Source organism: Haemaphysalis longicornis, unplaced genomic scaffold (assembly GCF_048455015.1).
Source record: "Haemaphysalis longicornis isolate Haplotype H1 unplaced genomic scaffold, Haemaphysalis longicornis Haplotype H1 scaffold_1, whole genome shotgun sequence".
Lineage (NCBI taxonomy): Eukaryota > Metazoa > Arthropoda > Arachnida > Ixodida > Ixodidae > Haemaphysalis > Haemaphysalis longicornis.
The window spans coordinates 299,284,121-299,296,251 of record NW_027526203.1 but is presented as its reverse complement, the minus strand read 5'-3'; the positions used below and the strand labels follow the sequence as shown (position 1 = coordinate 299,296,251).

Here is a 12,131-nt window from a genome sequence, read left to right as displayed (position 1 = left end):
TTCTTGAATTTCCGACCAATCAAACGAAGAAAAAAAGCTATACAAGCCAATGTAATCCCCACGTGCATAACAGAAGGGAGAGAGTTCATTATACTTTAGTGAGGTACCACAATGCCGAATCGAAACGGGAGCCGAAACTGAAAATGGAGGATGAAGCTTGTCGGGTTTGACAAGAGAGATATCCACCATTGATACTCGCGCGTTCTGAATGTTTGAGAAGCAGAGGTCTAAGATATTTTCGGAGCAGTTTTTGATGTTATTCAGTTGTGTCATGGATGTGAAATCTAGGAAGTCTAAAACAATGCGAGATTTTTGCTGTACGTAATAATTGTAATGCTGGTTAGTTAGACTGTCCCATTGTACACCAGGTGCATTGAAATCCCCCAGAATGATAAACTGGGGATTTTGGTGTGAAGCGCAAACTTCTTCTACAGAAGTAAGTAGCTCATTGAACGAAGAAATAGGAACATCGGGGGGAATATAAAACGCCCCTATTAAGAGCCTCTCACCCCCAGTCAGTCGGATGTCCAGCCAGACACTCATTGTCGCCCTCAAGGTCTTGTCGCCTCTTACACTGAAGACCACAATCGACCGCAACTAATACGCCCCCTCCCTTTTGTTTAGCCCCATTAAAATTCCTATCTTTGCGGAAAACTTGGTAATTTGGAGGGAAATAATCATTTGAGCTAATGTCGCTACAGAGCCAGGATTCAGAAATTACAATAATTGGAAAATTTGAGGAAAGTACATTAGCAAAAAATTCGGACGCTTTAGTGCGAAGGCCGCGCGCATTTTGATAGTAAATATCCACCCTATTGTTAGTTTTTTTCATCGTGTGGGACATCAGTGGAACAGAACATTTCGGCATGCAGCTTTCCGCGGAAAGGTTTGAAAAGGCAGCCCTTCGGCCAGAACAAAGGATCGCTCAAACGCTCGAAGGAGTCCTCATCGACCGTAACGCAGAAGGAAGAATATGAACTGTACTTAGTCTTCAGCCGCTGACAACCCAGAGGTATGACATGTACCGTCGAAAGATGCTCCGTCAGTTGGGCTGAAGTGGTGCACGGTGACAGTTTAGATACGAAGATGTGTCTCGGACGCTTAGATGGACGAACGACAGAGATGCTACACGCATCTGAAGCACCCACACACACTGCACTCCCTCTGCGTTTGTTTGACTGGGCCGAGTCGTTGGAAGGTGGCTTGCCGGATGCATCATTTAACAAAAGGCAAGCCTCGGAAGGGGCTGGGGTCAGCTGCTCGTTCGCTGAAAGCGTAGACGCTGCGTTTATCTTCGCCACAACAGTGGCAAAGGATGAAAGGTCCACTCGCTGCGTGGAAGGGGTAGCCATCGTCACGTTGAGCTCAGGTGTCGAAGTCGTGCTGGCGCACAGGCAAGGTATAAGACAGCAATGAAATGCATCAACAGCTGGCAAAAGAACAGTGAGTGAGCAAAAAATAAGAAGAAACTACAACTTCAAAGAAGAATAAAAATACCATAGTGTAATTTTAGGCAACATTACTCAATCAATAGAAACTGTAATGTCTGGTCAGTTGCAAGAAGACATCTTACAATAATAATAATAATAATAATAATAATCAATCAATCAATCAATCAATCAATCATGTTTATTTACGTGCCCAGGAACAGCCAGAGGCCTGGGTGCTGGCGCACGGATAGTTACATGAAAACAAAATACAAGAAACATATTGAAAGAAACAAACAAGCGACAACACACACACAAATTGAAGTAGCGAAAATTACAGAAATAAAGCACAGGCGGAGCCTGGGTACAGGTAAAAAAGAAAAAGAAGATGCCTTTGTGGCTCAGCTTATTGTAATGAATACACAACAAGCAGAGAACAAAGTTTAACAGTAAGACGACAAAAACAATGACAAAGTATAGAGACAAATGATAAGACAAGCATGATAAGTAAACAGTTTCAAAAACAGGCAACTATATTGGTTAAACAGAACCACAGAGAAACGAAATTTCAGCAATGAAAAAAACTGAAAAACGAACGACAGAGATATCATAGATGTTTAACATACTGTGTTCAACAAAGCAGTACGGTAAATTGTAAAGGAGCTTTGAAAGATGTCAAGGCGTTAATAATAATAATCAATCAATCAATCAATCAATCAATCAATCATTTATTTGCGTGCCCAGGAACAGCCGGGGTCGGCCTTTGTGCTGGCGCACGGAAACAGAAACACACGAAACATAATGTAAACATCTTTCAAATACAAAATAAAATACAAAATACAAAAAAAAACGAAAGGATAGCTTATGTTGAAGTTACGGAATGAAAGTCATTTGAGTGCATGAACTCAAGGATAAAAGACAAATGCAGAATAACAAAAGTTGGCAGTTACGCCAATACAAACTCACAGACATGTTTGCGAAACAGAGTAGGGCAATCATTAAATATATCAAGGTAATCCGAGTACCGATTGTACGTGCATTGCAGTCGGCACACAGGGCACAAGACACGCAGACAATTGGGGTTGCAAAAGGTATCATGTTTCCTGGTCCACTTTAGCGGCACATAAAGACGAACATGCTGTAGCAGCTCACCACAAGACACTATGCCGTGCATAATTTTAAAGAGGAAGAGAACATCAGCCTTGTTCCGCCTGGAAGTTAAGCATGATAGCGTCAATGAAGAGGGCGATCCAGGGTTATAATTACTACTATCGCCAAAGCGATGGTTGAAGATAGATATAAACTTATTTTGGACCCTTTCTACAAGCTTACGGTTTGTTTTGCTCGTGCTGTTCCAGACAACAGATGCATATTCAAGCTGAGGACGACATATAGTTGTGTAGAGCTTCAGAAGAGAAATCGGCTCCTTGAACTCCTTGGACACGCGACAGACAACGCCAAGCGATCGTAGAGCTCTTCGAGTAATTACCTGAATATGTGGAGAGAAGCTCAGTTTACTGTCGAAAGTGACGCCTAGGTCATTAACCTCTACCACACGTGGGAGTAATTCACCGTTGATGTTATAGGGAAACAAGATGTTGTCAGTCTTTCTTGTGTATGTCATTACCTTAGTTTTAGATGTATTAATGAGGAGTTTGTTGCATGAGCACCAATGCGAGAAGGACGAGATTGCTTTCTGGAGAGCGGAACAGCTGGCAGAGTTGGAAACAGATTTAAATATTTTTACATCATCGGCGTATAAAAGAAAATTACAATCATTAAATATTGTCGCGACATCATTTATAAAGATTGAGAAGAGAAGTGGCCCGAGAACTGAGCCCTGAGGGACACCACTGGTGACCTCATAGGAAAGAGAAGACTGTCCATTTACATGCACGAAACATGACCTATCACATAGATAATTGCATATAAGAGATATCAGGGATGGTTGTATATCAAGCTCAGATAGTTTTTTGGCTAAGAGCTCGTGGCAGACGACATCAAAAGCCTTGCTTAAATCAAAGTAGACTACATCAAGTTGACCTCTCCCTTGCACAGCTTCCGAGGCATGCAGCATGAAGTTGACGAGATTGGTAGTGGTCGATCGGCCCGCGAAAAAACCATGCTGTTCAGGTATTAATGTGGTATTTATACTGAATGTGAGTAGTTTATGCAGTATTGACTCAAACAATTTAGAAGCAGCACATAGAATAGATATCGGTCGGTAGTTCGTGGGGTCCAATTTAGAACCTGTCTTAAATACAGGAACAACCCTTGCATTCTTCCAACGAGCGGGGAACTTGCCAGACTTGAGAGAAGTTTGAAATATACACGTCAATACTGGAACTAGGATATCACCAAACGCTTTCAGTACGGCAGAAGGAATGCCGTCAGGGCCGCATGAAAATGACGATTTCAATTGTTTCAGAGCTTTCAAAACGCGACTTTCCGAAACCAGCACTTCTGAGTTTTTACAGTAACCTAGAGATTGTGGAGGGGGGCAAGCTGCACTGTTGTTGCCATAAGTGGAACGGAATTGTCGCGCAAAGGCATTGGCAACGTCCGATATGCTCTCTCCTCGTTCATCGATGAGGTTAATGTTCCCAGGTGAATTTTTACATGTTTGAGAACGGACGTGGCCCCAGAAAGCTTTAGCATTGCGTGTTGCATCAGCTTCAACCGCGGCAATGTAATTCGACCTATCGCGCCTAACCAGACATTTACAAAGAGATCTGAGTTGACGAAACTCATTCTGCCACCTTTCCTGCCCCGTTTTCTTAGCTTGCTTGTGCGCTCGATTTTTCCTCCCCAAAGCTCGTTTAAGTTCAGCAGAAAACCAACGCGGAAAATTGCCTTTCTTTTCAAATTTTCGGGGAACAAAGCTCCTCAAGCCATCGTGAACAACTTCAGTAAAAAAATCGGTCTGTTCATCAACGTCGTTGAGGTTAGCGATTGGTGACCAATCAGTGTTACTAAGAAAGTGAAATAAACCAATGTAGTCACCACGAGCAAAGTCGTAACTACTGCTTCCTGGTGTGCAAACAGGGGGACTGTAATGGAGGAGAGATACGTTATGCAACGAAATATGTAATGACGGATGAAACTTGTCCAGTTTTACAAGGTTAGTATCACTGCGCGAGACGACGACAGCTTCCAAGCTAGTCAGACACAAATCTAAGACGTTCCCACATGAATTCCTAATGAGGTTGCACTGCTGCAAGGAAGTAAAGGAAATAAAATCAAATAGAAAGTCACACTTCGGAGATATTGGGTGAGACGCCTCACTGACCCGCTGAGTCTCCCAAGAAATCCCCGGTGCGTTAAAGTCCCCAGTGACAAGGAAATGGTGATCACTGTGAGATATTACTGTAGTTTCGATTGTGTTAAGGATATTTCTGAACTCACTGGCATGTGTCTCGGGGGAAATGTAGTATGTACACACTAAGAGCCGTTCACCCCGATCACAAAACACCTCTAACCAAATACACTCACTCTCTAATTCAAGGTCAAGGCGGCGTTTACACTTGAAGGAGTCATGTAGGGCAATAAGCACACCACCGCCCCGTTGTTTATCGTGCAACGGGTCACGGTCATGCCGGAAAACTTGGTAATGCGGAGGGAACAAGGTATTGGAACTTATGTCCGGGCACAACCAAGTTTCTGTTAGAATAATTATAGGCCAGCAAGAAGAAACGACATTTGAGAAGAATTCAGCTGACTTTGTGCGAAGTCCACGGACGTTCTGATAAAAGCAATCAAAGCTACTATTACCTGCCATCATCATCAAGTCGTTGCTGCTCTGCATGAATCATTTTTTCATGCAATTCACCACGGAAGGGCTTGAAAAGACAGTGCCGAGGCCACAGCGCAGGGTCTTTGAGCCGCTCAAAACACGCGTCGTCAACAGCGACGTAGAAAGAGGCGTAAGAGTCATGCCTCGTCTTTAAACGTTTGCACACAATCGGGGCGGCCCCCACACTGGACAGGTGCTCGAAAACTTGAGCTGAAGTTGTAGACGGAACCAGTTTTGTTACAAACACAGCTTTTGGGGGCTTGCGACGGCTGACAGCCACAAGACCAGATCCCTCAGATACACCAACAGCCAGGGGACGCGGTACGGAGTTCTTGGGAGTGCGTTGCTGCAGGGGTAGGTGCAGGGGCGGATGGTCCAGGCGATGGGATTTCGAAGAAACCACCTTCGAGCTGGGATCGGCCGAGAGAGGCGATGCGGCAGGCGAGGCGCTCTGCGACAGCGGAGTGGGGGGTATTGTTTCCGCGGACGACGCGGAATAATAATAATAATAATAATAATAATCAATCAATCAATCTTTATTTTTGGTGCCCAGGAACAATAATAATAATAATAATAATAATAATAATAATAATAATAATAATAATAATAATAATAATAATAATAATCAATCAATCAACCTTTATTTTCGGTGCCCAGGAACAACCCTAGGGTCTTGGTACTGGTACACCATACAAAAAAAAAACACTACAATTAAGACAAGACAACATACACAAACTATATGTATGACATAAAAAATAAAGTAAAAATAGTTACAGAAATCTTAGAAAGCAAAAAAGGAAAAAAAAAAAGAACAGAAAGTCAAAAAAGAAAAGGCAGGCTTAGTGTTGCAAGCCATGCCACTCGGCCAGCGAAACGTTCAGTAGATGTGAAAAATAGGAACTATACAAGCAAATATTGAATCAACATGACATAGAGTATACGTATATAGCCAAGGTTTTCTAACAACATATTAGGAAGTTCCAAAAAAAAAAGGGGGAAAAGCTTCAGCATTACCAACACTGACACTAAAAACGTACAAATATTCAAGCAACACAAAACAAGAAAAAGTGAAAAGCAAGCAAGAACAGTTTGCACATAATACATAGGGTACATAAATTTGGAATGACATAAAGGACTTAAGCTACAACAGTTTTCAACTCATTAGAGAACAAAGTAAAGGAGCTCTGGAATATATCAAGCCGAACGGAATATTCATTATATGCACATTGTATTCGGCAGATGGACGAGCGCCGGCTATTTAAAGCAACTGGTCTGAAAGCTGGAAATTTTCTGAAAAGTTTTTTTGGCAAATTGACATTGATAAGTGTAACCAAATCGTCACACAAAATATTACCATGAAGAAGTTTATAGAGAAAGATAATATCAGCTCGCATTCGTCGACACCGAAGGGAAGGAATGCTTTTCAGAAGAGACATGATGCCGTTTGCGTCGTCTTGCACATGACGGAAGCGGTGCTTAAAGATAGAAAGGAACTTATTTTGAACCCTTTCGATACGGTCACTATTGGACTTGCAAGTTCCATTCCAGACAACAGACCCGTATTCAAGAAGAGGTAAGCAGAGAGCCGAATACAACTTTAAGAAAGGAAGCGGACCTTTAAACTATCTAGAATACCTGCAAACAGCACCCAGACAACGAAGAGACCGACGGGTAATTTGTGCAATGTGGGAAGAGAAAGTCAGAGGCGAATCAAACAGTACTCCCAAGTCCCGAATTTCGGTCACCCTCGGCAGTGTGGTGCCTGCAATTTCATAGGGGTATTGCAGTTGTTGAGTTTTTCTACTATAGGAGACAACTTTAGTTTTTGAAGGGTTCAAAATAAGGTCGTTTTTGGTGCACCAACGATGGAATGACACAATATCAACCTGAAGAGAATTACAGTCCTGAACACTACGCACTTCTCTAAAGATTTTTATATCATCAGCGTACAACAAAAAAGAAGAATTTTGAATGGCAGAAGCAACATCGTTAATGAAAATGGAAAAAAGAAGGGGACCCAGGACGGAGCCTTGGGGTACACCACTGGTTGCTTTGTACCTAAATGATGTTTGACCGTTAACACTTACATAGCAATATCGCTCCTTGAGATAACAACGTATAAGACCCACCAAAGAAGCGTGTACATCTAACAGAGTGAGCTTTGCAAGCAATAACGAGTGGTTGACAACATCAAAGGCTTTGCTCATGTCACAGTAGACCACATCCAGTTGGCTTCTACCAACGATTGCTGGGACAGCCTTCTCCATGAAGCATACAAGGTTCGTGGAAGTTGAACGACCACGCATAAATCCATGTTGATTAGGAATGAGGACATGTTTAAATGAGAAAGACAAGACCGTATGAAGAGATAACTCGAAAATTTTAGAGGCAGAACAAAGCAGCGAGACAGGCCTATAGTTTATAGCATCAGTTTTTAGGCCTGACTTGAAAACAGGGAATACGCGAGAGATTTTCCATGAGCGAGGAAACGTTCCCGACCGGAGACAGTTATTAAATAATAATAATAATAATAATAATGGCGATGATATTTTGTTACATTATTAATAATATTGCTATCATAATGCACAGTTCATTTGTCAGTGACTGCTTAGCAAAATATGGGCACTCATGAACTGACAGGTAACAGGTTATTGAAGCCTGCGCACGGAAACACCACTGACCGAATGCGAAGAGACAAAAATTGTTCATTTCAGCGACTTCATACCATTTGGACGCTACAACGGAGCGGGCGAAGCAACACAATAAATTCGCCACTAAGTGACTTACTTGCAGGCTTTAGGAGCCTAACATTAGAGGGAAGAAAGGTGAGCCTTCATTCGGAAACGAATTCTGAGCTCGCCTGCGGCCTCAGTTACGACGGCCGGAACCTTCACGTATGCGTTCCGCGCCGTGACTGCTTGCGCATCGACGGTGCGTCGGCTTTTCAAGCTTGTCCCCGATAACCAAATGCAGGAATAGACGGCTGGCGGCGTCTTCTGGGACGGACAAGACCGGCTGCCAGATGCAGAGAATCGAGGCACGCGAGCCTGGAACGCGGCAGCCCAGAAACGGCGGCTGGAACGGCGCATGCAATGCCGCACTGAGATGCCGAGCGGCAGACGTCGCTGCCGCAAACGGCAGTTCCTCTTGTGGTGCATCTTTTTCCCCTCGTACATTTGAGCTTCTTCTGGTGACAGCCCCGTTGAGCCGCCATCCACAAGATTGTTGCTACTGAAGCGCGGACGTGGTGCTCGTACACGGGACGAACAATTACGCTTCGCTGCTTTGCGGCGCTTCTGATCTGTCAAGCCTCGGCTGGCCGGCAATTTTTCTTTCTTCTGAAACGTTTTGCTGTCGCCGCTTTCTCGACGTTCCCGCCTAGAGCACACGGCCAGCAAACGACTGAAAGGCAATGAGTGCGCGCCATGTAGTAGCTCACCAAGGCACGTTTGACCGACCAAGTGAAACTGCTGGTCGCACAGAAACGGGACACGTCGTCGTGTTAGCGGATTTATCAATCAGAGATTCATCGAGAGTGAGTACTTGAGTAAGACGATCACGAATAACAGAAATGTGGACCTCAAATTTGGAAAGGTCATGAGGGCTTTACAATGCAGAACAGATATGTACAAACGAAAAGGTAGTCAAGCCACAGTACCGTGGTAAATGTATTCGCTCAGGGATGATAAAACTAAATACTTGTAAAGCACTCAATGTAGGTAAAGTGCTAAAAAAGGGGAAATGTTTCTGAGCAAGAGTAAGCTTCGCAATGCACGCAGCCCACTTTATAACTTTGATGTCTTAGTGTGATACTGATATTACAGTTCTGTAAAACGCAATATAAATTGATAAGGTATGGCAGTCACAAGAGACATCAATGACGGCCTGGTCGCGAAAATCCTATACTTAGTGCTCACATGTGACAGAAGACGTGACTACTTTAGGAATTCCTGTTTAAACCCGTCGAGCTGGCGCATACGAGGCTTACGATAAACACCATGTGTGTTAATATGATAATGCCGTGAACCATGCCCAGGTAATTATTTTGTTTATGTTTTGATGCCAGCACCTGACCAAGTAGTGTTCTCTCATCCCGTACTGAAAACGGATCATTAGTTTGTTCCTTCTGGGTTTAGACCACGCCCGGCTATCCGGTTTGATGGGAAAAGAGTGCAACCCATTTGTCGAGCACCTGGGCAGCAGCAGCAAAGTAGGGAGTTAGACTAGTTAGGGGAGTGTATCTCCGAAAACAAAGCCGCCTTGAAAGAGACAAAATAGCAGAACAATCGCGATGTATGAGCGCTGGGGAAATGGGATAATGCTGAATCGCCTTGCATTTATCGATGTGTAATGTACTTCTTTAGCGGCGTTTTTTATGCTAGACGAAATACGTAGCGCCTGCAAGGTTGGGGGATACAGTTTCGCGCAAACGGAAAAAGTGCGTGCCATATGCTTGCAGTTTTCTGTGCTATATCTATTATCATTATTTGGATATGTTCAAAAATGCGAAGTTTTCCGCTCTACGCGTCCTGAAAAATTAGCCGCGTATCTGCTCCTTTCGCTGCAAATCTCACCCAACTAAGGCGTTGCGCTGCTGAGCACGAGGTCCTGGGTTCGATTCCCGGCGGCGGCAGCCGCTTTTCTGATGGAGGCGAAAAGCAAAAACGCGCGTGGGTAGGAGATTTCGGAGCGCGTTAAATATCCCCAGGTGGTCAAAATAAATCCGGAGCCCTCCACTACGGCGCGCTTCATCGCCTGCATTGCGTCGGCGCGTTAAATCAATCAATCAATCAATCAATCAATCAATCAATCAATCAATCAATCAATCAATCAATCAATCAATCAATCAATCAATCAACAAATCAAGCAATCAACCAACCAACCAACCAATCAATCAATCAATCAATCAATCAATCAATCAATCAATCAATCAATCAATCAATCAATCAATCAATCAATCAATCAATCAATCAATCAATCAATCAATCAATCAAACCTCACCCAAAGACGATAGTCTTCTGTAGATCCTGCCTCGTAACTGCCTCCTCTCTCTCTCTCGCCTACATTTCACGTTGTTCTCTTCCTGTATCGGTCTTCCCGTGATAAATAAACACAAGGAGGGTTTGCTGAATTCAATTCCAATTTCCCTCGTTCGCACTGCTGCCGGGCAATCTATTAGGACCTTTCGTTATAATTGCGAGCCATGAACCCAAGGTTGCAGCGCGAGCCCTTTTTGCATTTTTCGGTTAAAATATGGTTTTTAACGCGCTGTTTTTCGTTTTATTACGCAAAAATTACGCCCACGTCTTTTTTTTTATTGAAAGAACACTGCAAGTATCAGTTATGTATTACTGTTTTTCCTCAAATTTCAAATGTTTGTTTTTTGCTGAACAATGTTGACAGGCATGAAGCAATATTGTTCAAGCTGTAGTAGTTTGAAAACTGTTTTGCCTATATATTCGTCGCATTCACGAGTTCTCTTTTAAAAAAATTTCTACCGGGACGGCTGAATCGAGGGACAGAGAGGCAGACATACACACCAATATTTTTGCGTTGAAGTAGCCCAAGGACGACTATCGTCTATAAAACTGACTATTATACCAGGCACCGCTCGCTGCCTTCTCCGTGATGGCACGTTTGGATATGTTAAACGTTGGACAAAGGAAGTAATGAGCAAAATATATATGTTATGGTGTTTTCATTGCTCGATGGCTGAAGGCAGAAAAAAAATAGGAGAAATTTTTCGTGTGGGAACTCGGCGCGGGATAATTTAAAACCACGTGGTGGGCCTTTTGTTTTCTGTTTTCCCCTGGAAACACACTTAAAAAAAAATAGTGGCGCACTTCATGCCCCGAAGCTAGTACTGCGCTAAAAGGTACAACGTATATTGCAGGCCGGCAGAGCAACATAGACCACCTGGGGATCTCTAACGTGCGTCGAAATCTCCACATATGGAAGTTTTCGTTTTTCGTAAACACCAGAAAAACGGCATCTGGGTGTGGGAATGGAACCCGCATCATTGGGGTCAGTATCCAACGGATCGGCCACCGAGCAGCCGTTGAGGGTCTTACTTGTGAAGTATTTACACTTTGCAGGTGTGCGAAATGCAACAAGCATGCACATTTCGGGTGTTGGCCTTCGTCGTTGCGCAGGGCAGCAATCCTGCGGTACTATTGTCCCCAAGCAGTCGCACTGACGGAAGGGCAAAGTCGATGTTTTCATGTAAGGCCAGCGGGTGGCTGAAAGTGTGACACTTCGTTTGTTCAGCCTTGCAACTCTGGTCACGCTACCAACAGTAGCATGCCATTGCAACATTTGTTTCTGTAACAATGAAGAGTGCGTTGATAGTGCTGTGAATGATATGAAAAGGAAAATGCGTGAGAAGTTACAAAGTTGACGGTGCGTGAAAGAAAAGGGCCCGGAATGGCGTTGACCGCGCATTATCAACAGCGTATGGTCGAACCGTTTCGTCGTGTACCGGTAACCGGTATTTCTCTTTCCGGTTCAGTTCCGGGAAAAATACCGGTTTGGTTCCGGTTTTTGGTTCGGTTCCGTTCCAGGTGCGACACCCTTGTTAAAATCTAAATAGAATTTATAGCTCGTGCTCGTGAAGTCTCGGTTGTGGAGCGCGTGGACGGATCTTTGCAAAACAGCGCATCAATTTTCCTTGTTTGAGGTGAGTTTTGGAGCGTGGCGAGTTCACTTAGGGGCCATTCAAGTCCATTGCGAGGTCACCTGGTCTTTAAGTGTGTGTTACGGGTGAGGACGCCGGTGTAGATCTCTGCTGCAGCATGGCATGCCTTGTGCTATGACGGCGCCGGTCTCGAGCCACATGAATGCGCCATTTCGAGCTCGGCAGCGCCAGGTACGTGACGACACTCCCTTTGCCCCTATGCTGGAGGTGCTGCCTT

At 44.0% G+C, this 12,131-nt stretch overlaps 1 protein-coding gene across 2 annotated transcripts in view; it reads left to right on the top strand.

Moving 5' to 3' along the window:
* Nucleotides 1–12,131, top strand: part of LOC144148956 (inactive dipeptidyl peptidase 10-like) — a 541,623-nt gene that overhangs the window by 23,253 nt on the left and 506,239 nt on the right. The window lies entirely within an intron of this gene.